The 15,922-nt window shown below is 40.6% G+C and overlaps 1 protein-coding gene across 5 annotated transcripts in view; it reads left to right on the top strand.

Moving 5' to 3' along the window:
* The first annotated feature begins 838 nt into the window (after positions 1-838).
* Positions 839-15,922, top strand: part of ncam2a (neural cell adhesion molecule 2a) — a 321,431-nt gene continuing 306,347 nt past the window's right edge. For 3 of the 5 annotated variants that reach the window (XM_078931074.1, XM_078931083.1, XM_078931079.1), the window contains exons 1-3: positions 839-1,889; positions 2,011-2,033; positions 2,278-2,346. The gene's annotated coding sequence lies outside the window, so the exon portion shown is untranslated. Of the gene's footprint in view, positions 2,034-2,277; positions 2,347-15,922 lie in introns of all 5 variants that reach the window. The other 2 variants (XM_078931075.1, XM_078931081.1) reach the window with 2 other exon arrangements.

Consider the following 15,922-nt stretch of genomic DNA (forward strand, 5'->3'; position numbering starts at 1 on the left):
TTAACAACCAGTAAACTTGTTGCTTTATGCTGCTTCATGGTCTTATACCCCTTCCCCTCCTATTATCACCCCCTACCCCCCCTCTCTCTAACGTCCCTCTCTCTTCTTCCCCTCTTTCCTTTTCCGTCCGGTCCAACACCAAAGATTTTCAGACATGATTGAAATTAATAAAGTTAAAAAAAAAAAAAATGAATATTAAAACAATCAATAAAAGCTTTTCTGCTAGGAAAAAATCAAATGTCTTCATGCTGTCGTCTGACAGATGAGAAGGATCAGAAGGACCCACCCGGGTTTGGATCCGGTAATGAGCCTCATCAATAGTCATTAGCATGTTAGGCCACGCCCACCTCGCTGGAAAAGTCTCACTTTTCTGCCTTTTAGATTCAAGTTTGGTTTTTGTGTTCTCCTTCCAGAACCGGTTCCTTCATCCTTTCAAACGTTTCCATGGGAGGAAAAGCAGAATTAAGGCAAGAGATTTCTCCCCCAGCGTGTGGATGGATGCAGGCGGGGGGCGCCAGGAGAGAACCGATCAGGTGGAGGGGAGGAGTCAGCGTGTGACTTCACATGTTATTAAAACCTTAAATCCTGGGGCTTTCAGCCTGTGACCCCAGGATGAAAGGATGTTTCAGAGCCCCCCCCCCCTCCCCCCGCCTTCATTTAGTTTCTCTTCTTTCCGAGGAAAAGCTTCCTCGACTCCACATGCTGGACTTCCTGTCCACAGGTGAAGAGGTTCCACGTTGACACACCTGAACCAGGTGAACCGGGTCATCAGTATTCAGGTGACAAGTAGAAAAAAGGAAAAAATAACAAAGTAACAGGTTTTTCCGACCGGTCGCCTACTTGCTTGTTCTGATCCGAGCTGCTCCTCACATGAAACGGATCAGAATGGTTCTGATCCGTTTCATGTTAGGAGCAGCCAACAGAAGACGTCTCAGGGGCAGCAAAGTAAAAGCTTTCGGGTCCACGGCAGAACTTTTTATCAGTTCTGTTTTAGACAGAAGCCTGAGGAAAGCAAATTCTTCCAAAGATTTATGACTCATGGAGACCAGAACCAGCTGTTTTTGTTTTATTTCAAAATAAAAGTTTCTTCAGATTAAGTATGAAAACTTGGTAACCAAATACATTTTTGTGTTTTCACTGCTTTGTAAATATTAGAGTAAACGTTAATGAACAAAAATATAAAACATAAAACTTCTGTGTATGTCAAAGATAAAGTTTGGAGAATTTTAAAAACGTTTTTATGCAATTTAAAAAAAAAGAAAAACTAGAAGGAGCTGCAGTTCCAGAAGAAAGTGCAGGCTTGAATGTTTGATTACTGAATGAAGATGAAACTTAAAGGGTCATAATTAGTAAAATAAAGAAAGAAATGATCAGTTGTTGAAAAGCAATCAAAGTTTGAAGTCCATTTGTGAAAAAATGGAGGCACAAATCCTGGAAATAGGTGTAAAATTGTAGTTGAAAAATAAAAATTGTAGGAGTCAAGCGGGAAATAATGGCAGAAGATACTATAAAAAGGAAAGAGGCACAAGAAAACAACCTAACAGTTAAAGTGATTTCTTGTCATGCATACTTCATAAATGTGTCTTATTTTAACTCCATGTGAAGATGAGTTAAAAGGAAAATTCAAATATCTTAAAGCTTAAAACCTCCATTTCTACCGTGAAAAGGAGAAACTAGACGTTCTCTGTTTAAAAAGTTATTTCACTATTCAAGGTTAGACCTAAAAAATACTGGAACTTCTGTAGGTTTCCTGTTTTAATTTGAAAGAGTTGGTCTGTTTCCTGTTTAGTGCCTGAGCTTTAATTGGCTGATTGGGTTCACCTGTGCTCTGAACCTTTGTCATTGTCATTCTTTTTACTTCCTTTTCCTCCAAAACTTCAGTTTATCTGGTGAGTTTAGTGACGATTATCTTTATTTTTCCCACTTAAAGAAGACCCTCCTTTAATTTCTTTAAGTTTGTGTGAAGAAATAAATTAAAAATTAGCTATTTTTACTCCCTGCACACATCAGCGTGGAGGTGTGGCTGCTCTCAGGTGAGGCTCTGCTTCTCAAAACGTTATCCGTGGTGTGATTGACACTCTAAAATCGCTGTGTGGCGTTGTATTTACCGCCACTTTCGTAATTTTTTTAATATTGCAATAATTTAAAGAATAAATTAAAGCTTAAAGCTCTGAAACTGAGATTATTTTATTGAAATGACAGATTACTGAATGAAGGCAGATCTTTCTGGCTGGGATCTCTGGACATTGTGGATTTCATTAGACTTTTATTTTGTAGGCATTCTCTGGATTCCTGCCCAGCTTCCTTTTGGATCCTGAGGACGGCGTCCACGCTTCCTCCTTACAGGTAAGACCTGCTCAGACGGGAAATGAGGGACAACATTATCCTGCCTCTAACATGGTCGCTATTGATGGGTAGATGAAGCCTCGTGAAGCGTTTCGGCACATTGCCCAAACTGTATTGATACTGTGTCGATGCTGTGTCACTTAATACTGACTCCTGCTGGACCGACAATGTCATTGCAGGCAACCAAGAAAAGAAACTCCTCTGATATTAAATTTAAACAAGAAAAATTCCACGAACTTCATTGAAACACCACATTTAACACCTTACGTAAAGATTAAAATAAAATGTCAAACACAGGTGGGCGGGGAAAACAGGGGCGCACGAGCGCGAGGATCTTTAACGGCTGGAAGCTGGACGCGCATCCGAGGCATCAAAAATATATGTATTTTTTTTCCTACTCTGTTAAAATCACCGCTGGACTGATTTAGCAAATCCAAGTGACAGAAATGTAACCAAGGAGATCCGGTAATTTTTCAAAATAAAATATATTTTAAAATAAGATAGCTTAGACTCATAATAAAAGCTAATTTTCTCCTCAATATCAAAATTAAACACACCCAATGCCGGACCCATCACTAATAATCACTTACAAATAAATATTAAATCTACCATTTGGAATTTAAATGTCAAGGGGACTAAAGATCGCTGTAGGGACCAGTTTCTGCAGGTCCTGGTTGGACATCAGATCTTTGATCCTTGAACTATTTTTATGTTGGCTTGTTTAGTGAAATGTAGGTCTTTTTCATAGACTACACCCACGTTTCTGGTCCGGTTGGCGGTTTTAGACAAATACATGTGTACCAAGAGCCTCTACAGGGCCTCTGTCTCAATGTAACAAATAGCTGTGTGTCGTCTGCATAGATATGGAACTAATGTTGTCGTTCTTTATAACCTGGGACAGTGGGAGCATGTAGAGCAGGCGTGTCCAAAGTCCAACCCGTGGGCTTCATTTGGCCCCTTAAAATTTCCACCATAAAATCATAAACATGCGCCTGCCAGCATTTTCTTATAAACTGTTTACATTTTCCTAAATTGTGGTCAGCTACAATCCATTATAAGCCCGTGGCAACACTGTCGCACGACCCTTTTGTTGTCTCTTCCTAGTTAATTTCTAGAACGTCAACAGTAAGTGAAAAAAGTTGCTAGTGAGGCTCGATGCTTAGCGGACAAGTGGAGACGTTTTCAGTGAAATGTGGAACAAGCGTGTCTGTCGGATAGACGACTTTTTGAAAATATTATGTTTTTTTTCTGAAAGTTGGTTTCCTCCTCCTGCCCCCTCCACCCACTGAATGCTGCTGGGGGGGGGGGGATTTTGAATTTTAACCACTCAGCATCTCTTCGGTCGGGACTCTTCGTTCCGTCTGAAGAGTCGTTTCCCATCATGCTCCGAATGGATGATGATGATGGCGTCCTGAGAGCTGTTTGGACCTCTTACCCTGAAGGCAGCCGCAGAATGAACGGCCCCTCGCTGCTGCATCACTCACCCTCTGATGGGGGGGGTCATGTCTGTGTGTGTTAGTGGGTGGGGGGGGGTTGGTTCAGAGCCTCGGGTCTGATTTCATGGAAACCACAGGTCTTTCCACGATCCTCAGTTAGCTTTTGAAGAGCATGGACACTTTTGTTTTTGCCCCTCCAGGCTCTGCTCATGCCCCCCCTCCCTCCCACCATAGAAGTGGTATAAAACAAAACCTGGACCCCTTTAACCTTTTTACCGCCTCGTGGACTAAACCGTAAAATGTCCAGGACACTACAATCATTTCCATCCTTTTAACCGACACATTCTCCCCAAAGTTTACCGCAGAAGTCGACTGGAGCAGCAGTAAAATGTGAATTAAAATGTGAAGAAAAAACGGCACCGATGATCCGCTAAGGACGCAGGAACCGGGTCTGGTTCTGATGGAGGTCCTCCCCCCTGATGGATCAGAACCCGGATCACAGACTTTATCAAATCACAGGAATATGTTTAAATGTCAGACACAACTTTAGAATTTGGTGATTGATTTTAAAATATTTCAGAGCTTTAGTGAAATGGGAATATACTGAATCCTCAAAATGTGTGAAAATTCCAAAATGAACTCTCAATATTTTATTTATTACCACAAAATAATTACAAGAACAAAACAGAACAACCCCCAGTTTTTTTTTTGTTACAACGAAACGATTCAAAAAGAAGAAAAACGTTATTTCTGCCCCAAACTCAGATGGCGAACACCCACCCATGTCCTTAAACGCATCATAGACAAAAGAACCACTTCTTACTCTAACTTTTTAAATATGTTTATTCACTTTGCCTCTATACCATTATGGAGTCCTATACTGTTCATAATTAAATAAATAAATATTTAATTCAATAAATAAATATGACGTCATGCAAATACACAATCAACCAATAAATCTCTCATAAATATATAAAAAGATCATGAAATTGTGAAAAACCTGCATACTGATTTTAAATTAGCCATTGTATTATTCAATATATTTCATTTTGCTTTAAAAACATGTTCATTATTTTAAAACAGCATTTTAAAATATTCATTTTTAATCATGTTGAATTTTACTATAATTCTGTCTTTTTTCAGAAGCTCATATTTCAAAATCGAATATTTTCCAAAGTAGCTTTGTTTTTATTTCATGTTGCTGTTTTTCACAATGGCTGATTTATTTCATGAAGAGCTTTTTCAGGAGAATGGGTCTTTCTGTCAATCAGTGAAAGTGGGCGGGGTCTAAACGCTCATTGGCTGATCCATGGAAATCGACTCATATTCCTCGATACCCGCTCAGCGGTGTGCCAGAGAGATGACATATTTCAGCGATATCCGCGAGGCTTTGCTGACATTAGAGGATCAAATAGAGACAAACTATCTGTCTGCTGCAGAAGATGCAAACATCCACAACTCTGTTTTTGTAGTTTGAGGGTTTGTGTGGACCAAACCACAAAGGAGCTCCGGTCGTCAACATCTTTCACACTCCTCATTCTAACGCCATTCACTCACAGCTCACATCGTGACATATGTCGGCTCGCAGGAGGATCGACAGAGTGAGACCAGGCAGCTGTGCAAAGCGGGACAAGCCTGCTCGGGCCTCCTGAACCTTATGATATTTTTCTATTTTCTATGATTATAATCAGGTCCTCTGGTTTTATTTTTCCCTCTCAAGGAAAATGTTGAACCTTTCGTGCGATGACGATTCTGACATCTTAACACTCTCCATGTACATTGTGCATCCATGCATTGTTACTGAGATAAGCACAAGCAACCGCTCCATGTGGCTATAAGGCTAAAAACATTAGCTTGTTGCCCCTCCCACACGCGGCATGGTGCGTTCATGGAAACTCCAGTTCATAGAAGCTTAGTGGAACTCCAACAACCACCCAGCCTAACTTAGACCACTACTAAATGTTCATGAGAAGATGAAAATTGCCAAACCGACCACAAAATCACCTGAATTATGCACACTCGCCTAAAGCCACTTTTATCCTTAAATTTAGAACCAAAACTGCCCAATTTCTTGTAACACTGTGGATGTGTTGAGGTGCATACTCCCCCTAGTGTTGAGGGGTGTGCATTGCGCCATCACGTTTGCTGAAGCATCTTCGATCGATATAGTCAGGGGAGTTAGGGTGCTGCTGCTCATGTCTGGGTAAAGGAATAGCCAATCACAAAAGTGTCTCCGCCTTGTCCAGTTTGATTGACAGACAGACTCATTGTCCTGAAAAAGCTCTTCATGAAATAAATACGCCATTGTGAAAAACAGCAACATGAAATAAAAACAAAGCTACTTTGGAAAATATTGATTTTGAAATCCGAGGTTCTGAAAAAAGTCGTATAATATATTCCACATGATTAAAAATGAATATTTTGAAAATGCTGTTTTAAAATAATGAACATGTTTTTAAAGCAAAATTAAATATATTGAATAATACAATGGCTAATTTAAAATCAGTGTGCAGGTTTTTCACAATTTCATGATCTTTCTATATATTTATGAGAGATTTATTGGTTGGTTGTGTATTTGCATGACGTCATATTTATTTATTGAATTAAATATTTATTTATTTAATTATGAACAGTATAGGACTCCATATACCATAAGCTGATGCTTTTCATTGAAACAATTTAAAAATTACTGGAATTTCTTTTTTATAAATCATATTTTGTTCACAGAGGCAAAAATTTCTGATTCACTTGTTCAGTTTAAAACACTGTTCTACTAAATCTGTCAATTTAAACCTTTTAAAAATCTAGCAGATGGGTTCTCTAGTTACTTCCTGTACTTTGTTCTTATTGCTACTTAAACTTATTTTGTATCTTTTGTTTCCCTACATTTCAATACAAAGGAACATTTTGATAATTTAAGAAATGTGGATGATTGTTTTTTTTTGTGTGAAAACATGAAAAAGATCAAACAAAATCATTCAAAAAAACCTAAGAAATATTATATTTTCTGACTTTAAAGCAGCAGCTGCTTTAATGTGTTGGAAAAAAATGGATGCAGTTTGATTTTTCAGTCATTCAATTGAGCAAAATTAAAACCCAAAACTTAAAAAGTAAATTACATTTTTATTAGAAATAAAGAATTATTTCACTTCTATCAGTTTAATAGATCAAAATCCAATAGAAGAATCTGCCGTTCTAAAGTAATAAAAGGGGAAAAAAGTTTATTTTGCAATTCAACTTGATATTTTTCCTTTTTTTCTGTGATTGACATAAATGATCAGACAGATCTGCTCCCGTCTGTGATGTCGTTGGTGGAGTTCCTCTCTGAGCTGCAGTTTCATCACTTTTCCTGTAAAGCAGCAGGAAGCCGAACACGAAGACTCCCTGCTGCGTCACGAGCACATTAGATTAGTCATGTTAGCTTTTGATCCCTAAAAATTAGCTTAATTTCACTGTGGGAGGTTTGGAAACTTCTACTGTTTAACCAACATTAAAAACAGTTTTTTAGTTGTTTTTTTTCCCGCCTTTTCATAAAGTGATTTGCCTTAAAGCTGCACGTTAATCATTTGCATTCATGGCTGCAGACGGATCACCTTATCCGGGCTGATGGATGCCGCTGCGAACACGCCCCTGATGCCCAAACGGAGCGGGCTGTGAGGGGGCAGGAGGGCAATTAATGCATTGGTTAAGAGTTGGTAATTGTCTGCACCTTTGTCCCCCTTTGGTTTGATTCCCATTGATCGGTTTGGAGCCACAATTTATCAAGTTAGTTCTGCAGACGGGACGTTTCAGGCAGAACCTTTGTTTGCTTCCATTTGTTTCTGTCAGAAACCTCAAAGGACTTTTTTTAATTAAAGATAAAGAGAAGAAAAAAGTTTTTGTTTTTGTTTTTCTTTTTCTTTAGAGCTCCAGTGTTGATCTAATGCTTTAAATCACTGATGCGTATCTGGATGTAGTTCTGATTCCACAATAACTTCAGATTAGAAATGAATCTGTAATAAAATTCTCTTGAAACTGAGATATCTGACAGTCTTTGCTTATTAGCTTTTTTAATCTAATTGCCACGAGAGATCATGAAGCTGAAGCACCTCTTGTCCAGATGAGCAAACGTCACTGATTGAAACCGAGATTCAAACCGACTACATGCTTTTTCCTCCATTAGTAACGGCTTCAGGGTCAGATTTGCTTTATTAAGCCGTGTCCCACAGTCGCTACGGACATTTAGCGCACATTGCACGGATTAAAGTTGACCTCATGTCAATCTATGTGGAAAAAGGGAGAAAGGTTGTGGTTCTTAACGTGAAATTTTCACGTTAAAACGTAACCTCGTTAAAACCACGCAAAGAACACCTGAATCAACATAAAACATGAGCCGTCCGCGATTCTTGTGTTTTATCGGCACTTCATCAGTGATTCATGCGTCAATTACGTAATTAAAACGAGATATGTCCGCCGGATACGCGATCTAAAAAAAAAGTCACATCGGTAGGTCGCGCGTCAAAAGTCCTTCCGACGCACGTGGAATCTCGCAAAAATTACTCACAATTGTGAAAGATTTACGTAATAATTGCGTTTAAACTTTGTAAACTATGCGTGAATTGCGTAATTCTCAACGGACTAAATAGTTTGAACAGCTCAAAACCTAATTTACGATAAAAAACCTCGACAGAAATCGCACATCGATGAAAGACGGACGTGAGAAACACTCTTGAATTACTTCTATCAGAGATGGATCAGGAAGACCGATATTTGATACGCGGAAAATACACAATGTACCAATGACACGGGCCTAACCGTCAAACAAAAACGTGATGTTTGTGGTCATAGAAATGACTGCTGAGTGCGTTTTTTTTTTTATTAAAAAATGATCTATTGGGAAAATATCTCCAGTAGTTCTGGTTTTTGTGTAGATGAAGCTAAAATCGCGGCAGATTTAACACGTCTGTGCTCACGCTGGCTGCCTTTGGCCACCAGGGGTTCTTTTTCGTTACGCCAGCGAGAGCAAACAAAGACACACCGTTTTTGACTCCCGTAACTTTTACAGAATTGCAGCAAATTCTAATAGCAGCTTTTATGAACGTAACACGACTAGCGCAAAGCTGTTTTTTTCCACGTCAAACAGTTCAAATGTGTTTGCTAACTTGTTGAAGAGTTATAGTTTCAGTGTGTTGTTTTGTTCTTGCTGGCGACATCTCTAGTTTGGTGCTTCGCTGGTTTCTACAACCGTTTGCAAAAGTCATTAAACGTGCTTTTCAAGTCAAACCAGTTGAACTTTGACCAATCAGGGACTCAGATTTGGTAGCGACGTATTTGATGGTATCCTTTTTACTTCATGGAAGTACCAACCATCAGTTTGTCGCTGGACAAAATGATTCCACACCAAGTCTTATCAGAATAGAGCTGTGAACAAGATTCACCAGATGTCCACCACTATGACATTTCACACCAAGACTCTTCCAATTGTACTTAGTATCGGGTAGCGACCGTATGCTAAAAGCACCTGGTGTCGTCCGCCTCCTGAGCTCCACAGGTGACTCGTACCTTCAGTCTTCCTCTGAACTGACCGGGTTTTTACCCCCTTAAGGGTAAAAAGGATCTCCTGGGTTTCCTTCAACGTCAGCAGTTGCTGCTCTGAATCTCGGTCCATCCAGACCTCCTTTGGGATTAATGAGTCTCTGTGCTGGACGGTCTTTTATTCTGAAAGAATCGCCTTTTTGAAGACTTAATTTCCTGCAAAAAACGTTTGGAGTTCCCACATCCCAAAAAAAGACAGGAACCAAATGTCATGTAATGGTTTATGTAAACACGGCTGCGTATGTAAATCACGGAAACAAATGTTTGGCGTCGGCGGGTGGTAATAAGCCGGCTCCTGCCAGCTCAGACTTGAGGTGATGGATGAGGACGGCTGCACCGTTTTTATGCTAAGCAGGTATTTTCCTTTACATGTATGCAAGCCAAAACGGCGTGGGTCGTCCGCCGAGCAGCTTCAAGGAACTCGTGTCTACGATTTATCCTGCAGCTGTGGATCAGTGGAAGGGAGCAAACCGAACAAGAGATACAAACCTAATGAGCTCTAATAAAGACAGATGCTGCTCTCCTGTGTCCTCCAGCGGCTTTGTGGCGTCTGACGGAAAATCCAGTGAGAATATATCATCAGCCCCCCCTCCCCCTTTCATTTCACATATTTACACTCGGAGCACACATCTCTAAATTAATTAGAAAACACGTTAATGGAGACGCTGAGGGCTTCACGAGCGACGTTCTCCCACACCGGCCTATCTAAAGATCGGAGTCTCGCGCCGCCTTAATCAAATTCAAATACCAGTACAAAGATTCCCATCATTATGAATGGCATCTAATTATAGTCGGCGCTGCAGCGGGAAGCGTGCTGCCAAAGGACCCGTGTGGCATTTAAACTCCTGCAGGGACAGTTTCAACTGCACGCGGGTGAAGGTGGTCGCACGACGCCGATGGAAGACGGGTCACATGATCAGCCAGGCTGCTTCTGCTGTGTCAGGAGAAGATCAGCAGATCAGTTCTCCTGGTCTTTTCTGTTTTTTTTTTTGACTCATTGAAGATGTTTGCAGACCTTTTAGTCTCATCTTATGATGTCACGCTTTCAGGCGTGTCCCAAGTCGGGTAGGGGGTGTGTCCTTGGAACATGTATCCAGATTTGGTTCATTTAGAGGAGCTGAAAACGACGACATCTGAAAGACTTGAAGAAAGGTTGGCGATGGGCGGCGACGGTTTGGGCGGAGTTGGGGGCGGAGTTTGCACGGTCGTTCTTCTTGGAGCTTGGAGGAAAGAAATGACATTTTCTTTGGAATCTTCCTCTCCGGTTAATTCCAGGATGTCAGATTGTGGCTTTTATTTTGTAGGATTTGAGGGAGGCCTGTGTTGTTGTTTTTTTTATACATTGGGGTTTTTTGTGTTTGCTGTGATGCTTCCATTGTTCTCTGTTTAGTTTGTGCTGTCACATATAGTTTTTTTCTTTGTGCCCTGGTGGGGGCGTCACCGCCCCTTAAGCAAAACCGAACCGATCCAAACTGCGACTTTTCCTTAAACCAGATGCTTCTCCGTGTCCATCAGGACCATCAGATGGAGGCTTCCATCAGAGTCTGGTATCAGACGGTGGGTGGATGCTGGAGGAGACAGAATTGTTCTGCATGTTGATGATCCACTTATTCCTGAAGTGACCTTCTGTTTGAAAAGAAGAGATTTTCTTTGGGCAAAGAGGCTTTATTATAGAATGTATTTAAGCTGAATATTTCAGAAGTACTCTCAATGACTCCAGTTTTAATCTGAATGTTTCCATCAGTCTTTATTGAAGCTGCAGCAGGAAAGAGGGGGGGGGGGGGGGGGGTTTAAGATGTAGCTATTTTTCTAAATTAGTTAACGTTCTATTGGGTTTAAAATGCAAAAGTTCAAAAATGTAAAAGCTTTTCAGTTTTCTTTTGCTGTTTCCTGTTATAGAATATTAATTCCGTTTTTTAATGCATATTTTCAGTTTGTGCATTGAAGTGTCAATATTTAAAAAAACAGAAAAGACAAACGCTTTAAAAATGGCGGAGTTAATAAATGTCCTTATAGTCCTTGAATGCAGCATCAATCAGATGTACTGATGTGGTTTGGTATTAGAAGGCATTATTGGACAAAATGATTAGTAAAGTTCCGATTAGCAGCCCTTTTGGATAGAAAGTCAATCCACGTCTGTTTTCTTGATACATTTTGTCCTTCATTGTTCTAAATTTGGACAAACTTGGTTTCTAAAATCCTAAAATCCAGCCTTAAATTTGGTTGGCATCCAAAACCATCTTGATCTAATAACCTAAAGAAGACAAAATGATGGCAAATGTTATCGCTAACTCTTTGTGACTCTTAGTGAAACCAAAGCTCTTGACGCTGTTCTACAAACATCCGTTCATGCAATTGTTCTTTCACCAAAACCAGGTTCTGCTTCCAGATGGAACAGAGTGCGAATAATATAATTTGTTGGCCAAAATATTAAGTTTCCTACCCACTGGTGACGGACGATCCAACATTTTATCACCAAAATGTGGACAGGCGGTCGGTGTTGCCTCACTGAGAGGGAAGGGAACTTTAGTTTAAAGTCCTGTTTTATGCAGATGACGCCTCCTTGAAGTTGAGTCTTGTCAAACTTTAAATTTAGAACCTAGAACTTTAAACTTGGAACTAAATCTCTAAATGTGGCCTTGAACAGTGAGGAACCTCAGTCAGAATGGCGACACGGCACCAAAGTGATCAGATTGTGGTCCTTCCTTGAATAAATACTTCACACAATTGTGATGACCTTGTAGTTTGGTCTTGACATGACTCGGACACGTAAACGGCACACACATCCTGTTAAAATAACACAGTTGATGGGTGAGTTTGGGCCGGATTTGGCTTAAGTCGGTCTACACGTTTGTTGCATGATCTATCCGTACTTCTTCTGTGGTTTTAATGTGATTCATTCATGACACATCTGTGAAAATTTCACACAAAGGCCACAACTTCTCTCACTTTTTCCATGTATGTTCTTGACCAATGTTCATTCGTGCACATGTGCTAAATGTACGTAGTAGTTGTGCGACACGACCTTTAGAAGATATCGGAGCTCGGAGTGGGTGGATCAGAGTGACTTTAGTTAGCCCCGCCCACTTCAACAAAGCTGTAAATGGATAATTGCCCCCCCGCTTTAGAAAGCCAGGCTCAAGTGGTCGTTTGAGGAACTGCACCCTCAACTAGGTTGGCTCTAGAATCCTAAACAAGTGAATTAATTTGAAGTGTGGTGTCTGAGTTTCATTAATATCCTCCTAATCATGTTGTTGTTTGCTTGGCGGAGGTAGAATTTCCTGGATGGAGGGGTTTTTTATGGACGTGGGGCATCAGCGCGTGGAGCTCCTGCCCCACTCAAATCAGTTGCCTCTCATTCAATAAGCCCCTAAGCGTTATCGTTTGAACAACTGCGTGTTTGAACTTGTGGCACAGAGGAAGCTCATTATGTGTTATTGGCAAATTTGTTGAGCGTGCTGCAGAACCGACCGCTATTGTCCTGCTGGCGAGAAACAGCCCCCACCCCCCACCCACCCACCCCCACCATTGTTCTGCCGCCGCTCAGCTGCTTAACTCCCAGGATATCGACTCTGCGGGGGAGAAAGCCACTTCAGAAATCCATTGAAAATTCCTTTGGAAATGTAGGAAAGTGAACTTTGAGTTCAGTTTGAGGGAATCTTCTCTTAATTAATGTGTCATTAAGAGCTTAATGACTCAGGTGACACCGTACAGAACCCTGACATGCTGTTCTGGTTCCAGCCTCTGTCTTTGGACCGGCTGGTCTGCGGTTCTTCCCGGTTCTGTTCTGATGATGTTCTCGGATGCAGGACTCTGAACAGCCAGTTTGTTTAGCAGTGACCCTTTGAGGCTTCTCCAAATGACGGTTTTGGAAAAACATTGAGACTAAAAAGCTTGAAATATTTCAATTTAACCTCTTTTTACCAATATTTTGATATCTTTTGTTTTTTCTTTTTCGTAAAATTACAACTTTTTTTCTTAATCCTTCACATAAAATTACGACTTTATTCTCAAAATTATTTTCACTTTGTCTTTGTTTTTTTCCCTAAAGTTGTTACCTAATTCTCATAGTTTTGTGACTTTTATTATTCTAATAAGATTTTGACTTTTTGTCTCATAATTTTACAACTTTATTCTTGTAAAATTGTATTCTTTCTCAATTTTACAACTTTAATTCAAGGACTCAAATTTAATTTAAAATAATTGCTCTACTTTATTCTCAGAAAATTACGACATTTGTCTTCTGTTTTTTTCATAATTCTACGATTGGAAAAATTATGACTAATTTCTAATAAGTGTATAAATTCTTCTAAAATTATTTTTTTCAGTTTTGCAACTTTATTATGACTTTGTCATTTTACATTATTCTCTTTAAATCTTTTTCATACAATTATACAACTTTATTCTCATAAAATTGAGGCTCTTTTCTCATAAATATGACTTTATTCTTGTCGACTGACCACTTTTCTTTTTAGTTTTACTACTTTGTCATTAAATTCTGACTTTTTCTCATAAGTTTCTTCTTATTTATTGTGTTTTTCTTTTTTAGTGCCCTAATACTCCTTCGTGGTTTCTGCTTAACCCTCCATTTTAAACTGTCAATCATTTTGTATTTTAAACAGTTTTTAAACTGACCTTACTTTAATTATTTACAGTGAAACCGCAGCTTCACCGTTTTTTTTCTTTTCTTTTTTCTGTAAAAATGTGGGTAGGAGCTGCAGAAAACTGCCCGTCTTTGAATTGAATCCCGGTTTTCCCGGTTTTCCTAGGCTGTTCCTCAACAACGACAGGAACGGCATCAATGGAGGAGAATCCAGGAACTTCTAGTATCTCCACTTGGATTCCATGGATCCGTTCAGGAGGAAGATGGACGGCATGAAGCCGTCAGCGGTCATAAAAAAAGGGACGTGAAGAAAAGCGCTAACCGTTCCGCCTGACTGGATAGAAAATCAGAGGCTAAAACCAAACATGAGTGGCGATATGATCGGCGTTCGTTGTCAAGGTCGTTTGCTGCGGCGTAAACACATCCATCATGACCTGGAAACGCTCATGGGAATGGAGTCGTTCATCTCGGTGACATTTCACTTCAGATCAACGTGACTGATGGATCAAACGGAACCAGCCGACCAAATACAGTCGTGTAGTTTTCTCTTCTTCTCAGGCCGTTTTTGTTTTTAGCTAACTTGGCGCTCAAGTTGGCGTTGATGGCGCCGTGAGTTCCGAGGGCCAAAGCGTCCCGCCAGTCCGGCCTTCAGGAATTCAGCCTCCAAAACCAAACGAGTGTGATCCTGCTCTCCTGGGACATTCAGCTTTATTGTTTTGGCTTTTCTCTTTGAAACTCTCAGACTCGTCATAGACGTTGATGGGCGATAATCAGCCAAAGAGCCTCAGATTCGCTCTCAACGCTCTGGTTCCATCAGGCAGAATTTAGGAACCTGCCATCCAGCTTCAGTGAGAGCCTTTCCTGGCAGCAGAAGGCGAAACAAATTCATTTCCAGCCTGTGAAACTTTAAGCATGATGGGGCTGGCCGCTCTCTTTATCGCCATTTTCCCCGCTTTGGTGTTTGTGCCATGTTTGCTCCTCTGCCCACACGGCGAGGTGAGGACGCTTTCACCTCGCCGCCGCCGCCCATGATGATGTGCTGCCTGTTTTCTTTTAATTTTGGCTGGAAGTTTGTCGGCTTCTGACTGACCGGAGCCATTCTGTGGATGGATTCATGGCCGTGTGGTTGGACGCCACGGGCTCTAGCGTCCTGACTCTGACGGACAGAATGGACATGGGTGTGGGGGGGTTTGGGGTAAACTGCTCATGTAGTTACAGATCAAAGGGAGGAGCCTGAAAGCTTTGAGAATGACATAAATATCTGGAATTGGAAACGTTGCTGCTGAAGTTTTTCTAATAGCAAGTTGCATAAAGTCCAGGATGTCATTCACCTGAAGGTCCCAGTCACCTGCTTGCGTCGTCATATCCGCCACAGCGGTTATTCTGCAGTGTGAGGATGGAAAATGATGCAGATTATCAGGAAAAACTCACAGATGAATCTCTGATTCTGGATCACAGTGTTGTCTTTCAGTGTCTGCTGGGCCTCTAATGGACTGAAATGTTTTATCTCCTCTTGAAGTCTGATGTTCTCCAGATGATTCTGAGCAGAAACGGAGTCTCTTCTGCTTTCATTTCGTCTTTCCGTTTGCTTTCCTGGTGGTTCAAACGGAATTGGGGGAGTTTGCGGAAGGTGATCTGAAAACTCCCGATGTTTTCTAGTAACAGAAACCCGACTTTAGTGAAATGATGTTGCCACACTTGTGCTCTCCGTGGTGCTGATCTCACACATTCTCAGGTGCTTTAAATGTGTTAACATCTCCTCACAGCAGCAGAGATGAGTGAATGGAAACTGGCCAGAGGCTCCATTTTTGTACGTTTTTTTATAAACGTCCCATCGAGCGACGACAGAGAAACGGCTTTAAAATCCATTTATTTAAAAAAACGGGAGAATTCTGTTGGAAATGAGGAAGTTAAGGAACTTAACTGAATCTTAGACTTTTAATTTTCTGGTTATAGTTTATTT

The sequence above is a fragment of the Oryzias latipes genome, chromosome 2, assembly GCF_053564925.1.
Source record: "Oryzias latipes strain Hd-rR chromosome 2, Olatipes_Hd-rR_3.1".
Classification (NCBI taxonomy): Eukaryota; Metazoa; Chordata; class Actinopteri; order Beloniformes; family Adrianichthyidae; genus Oryzias; species Oryzias latipes.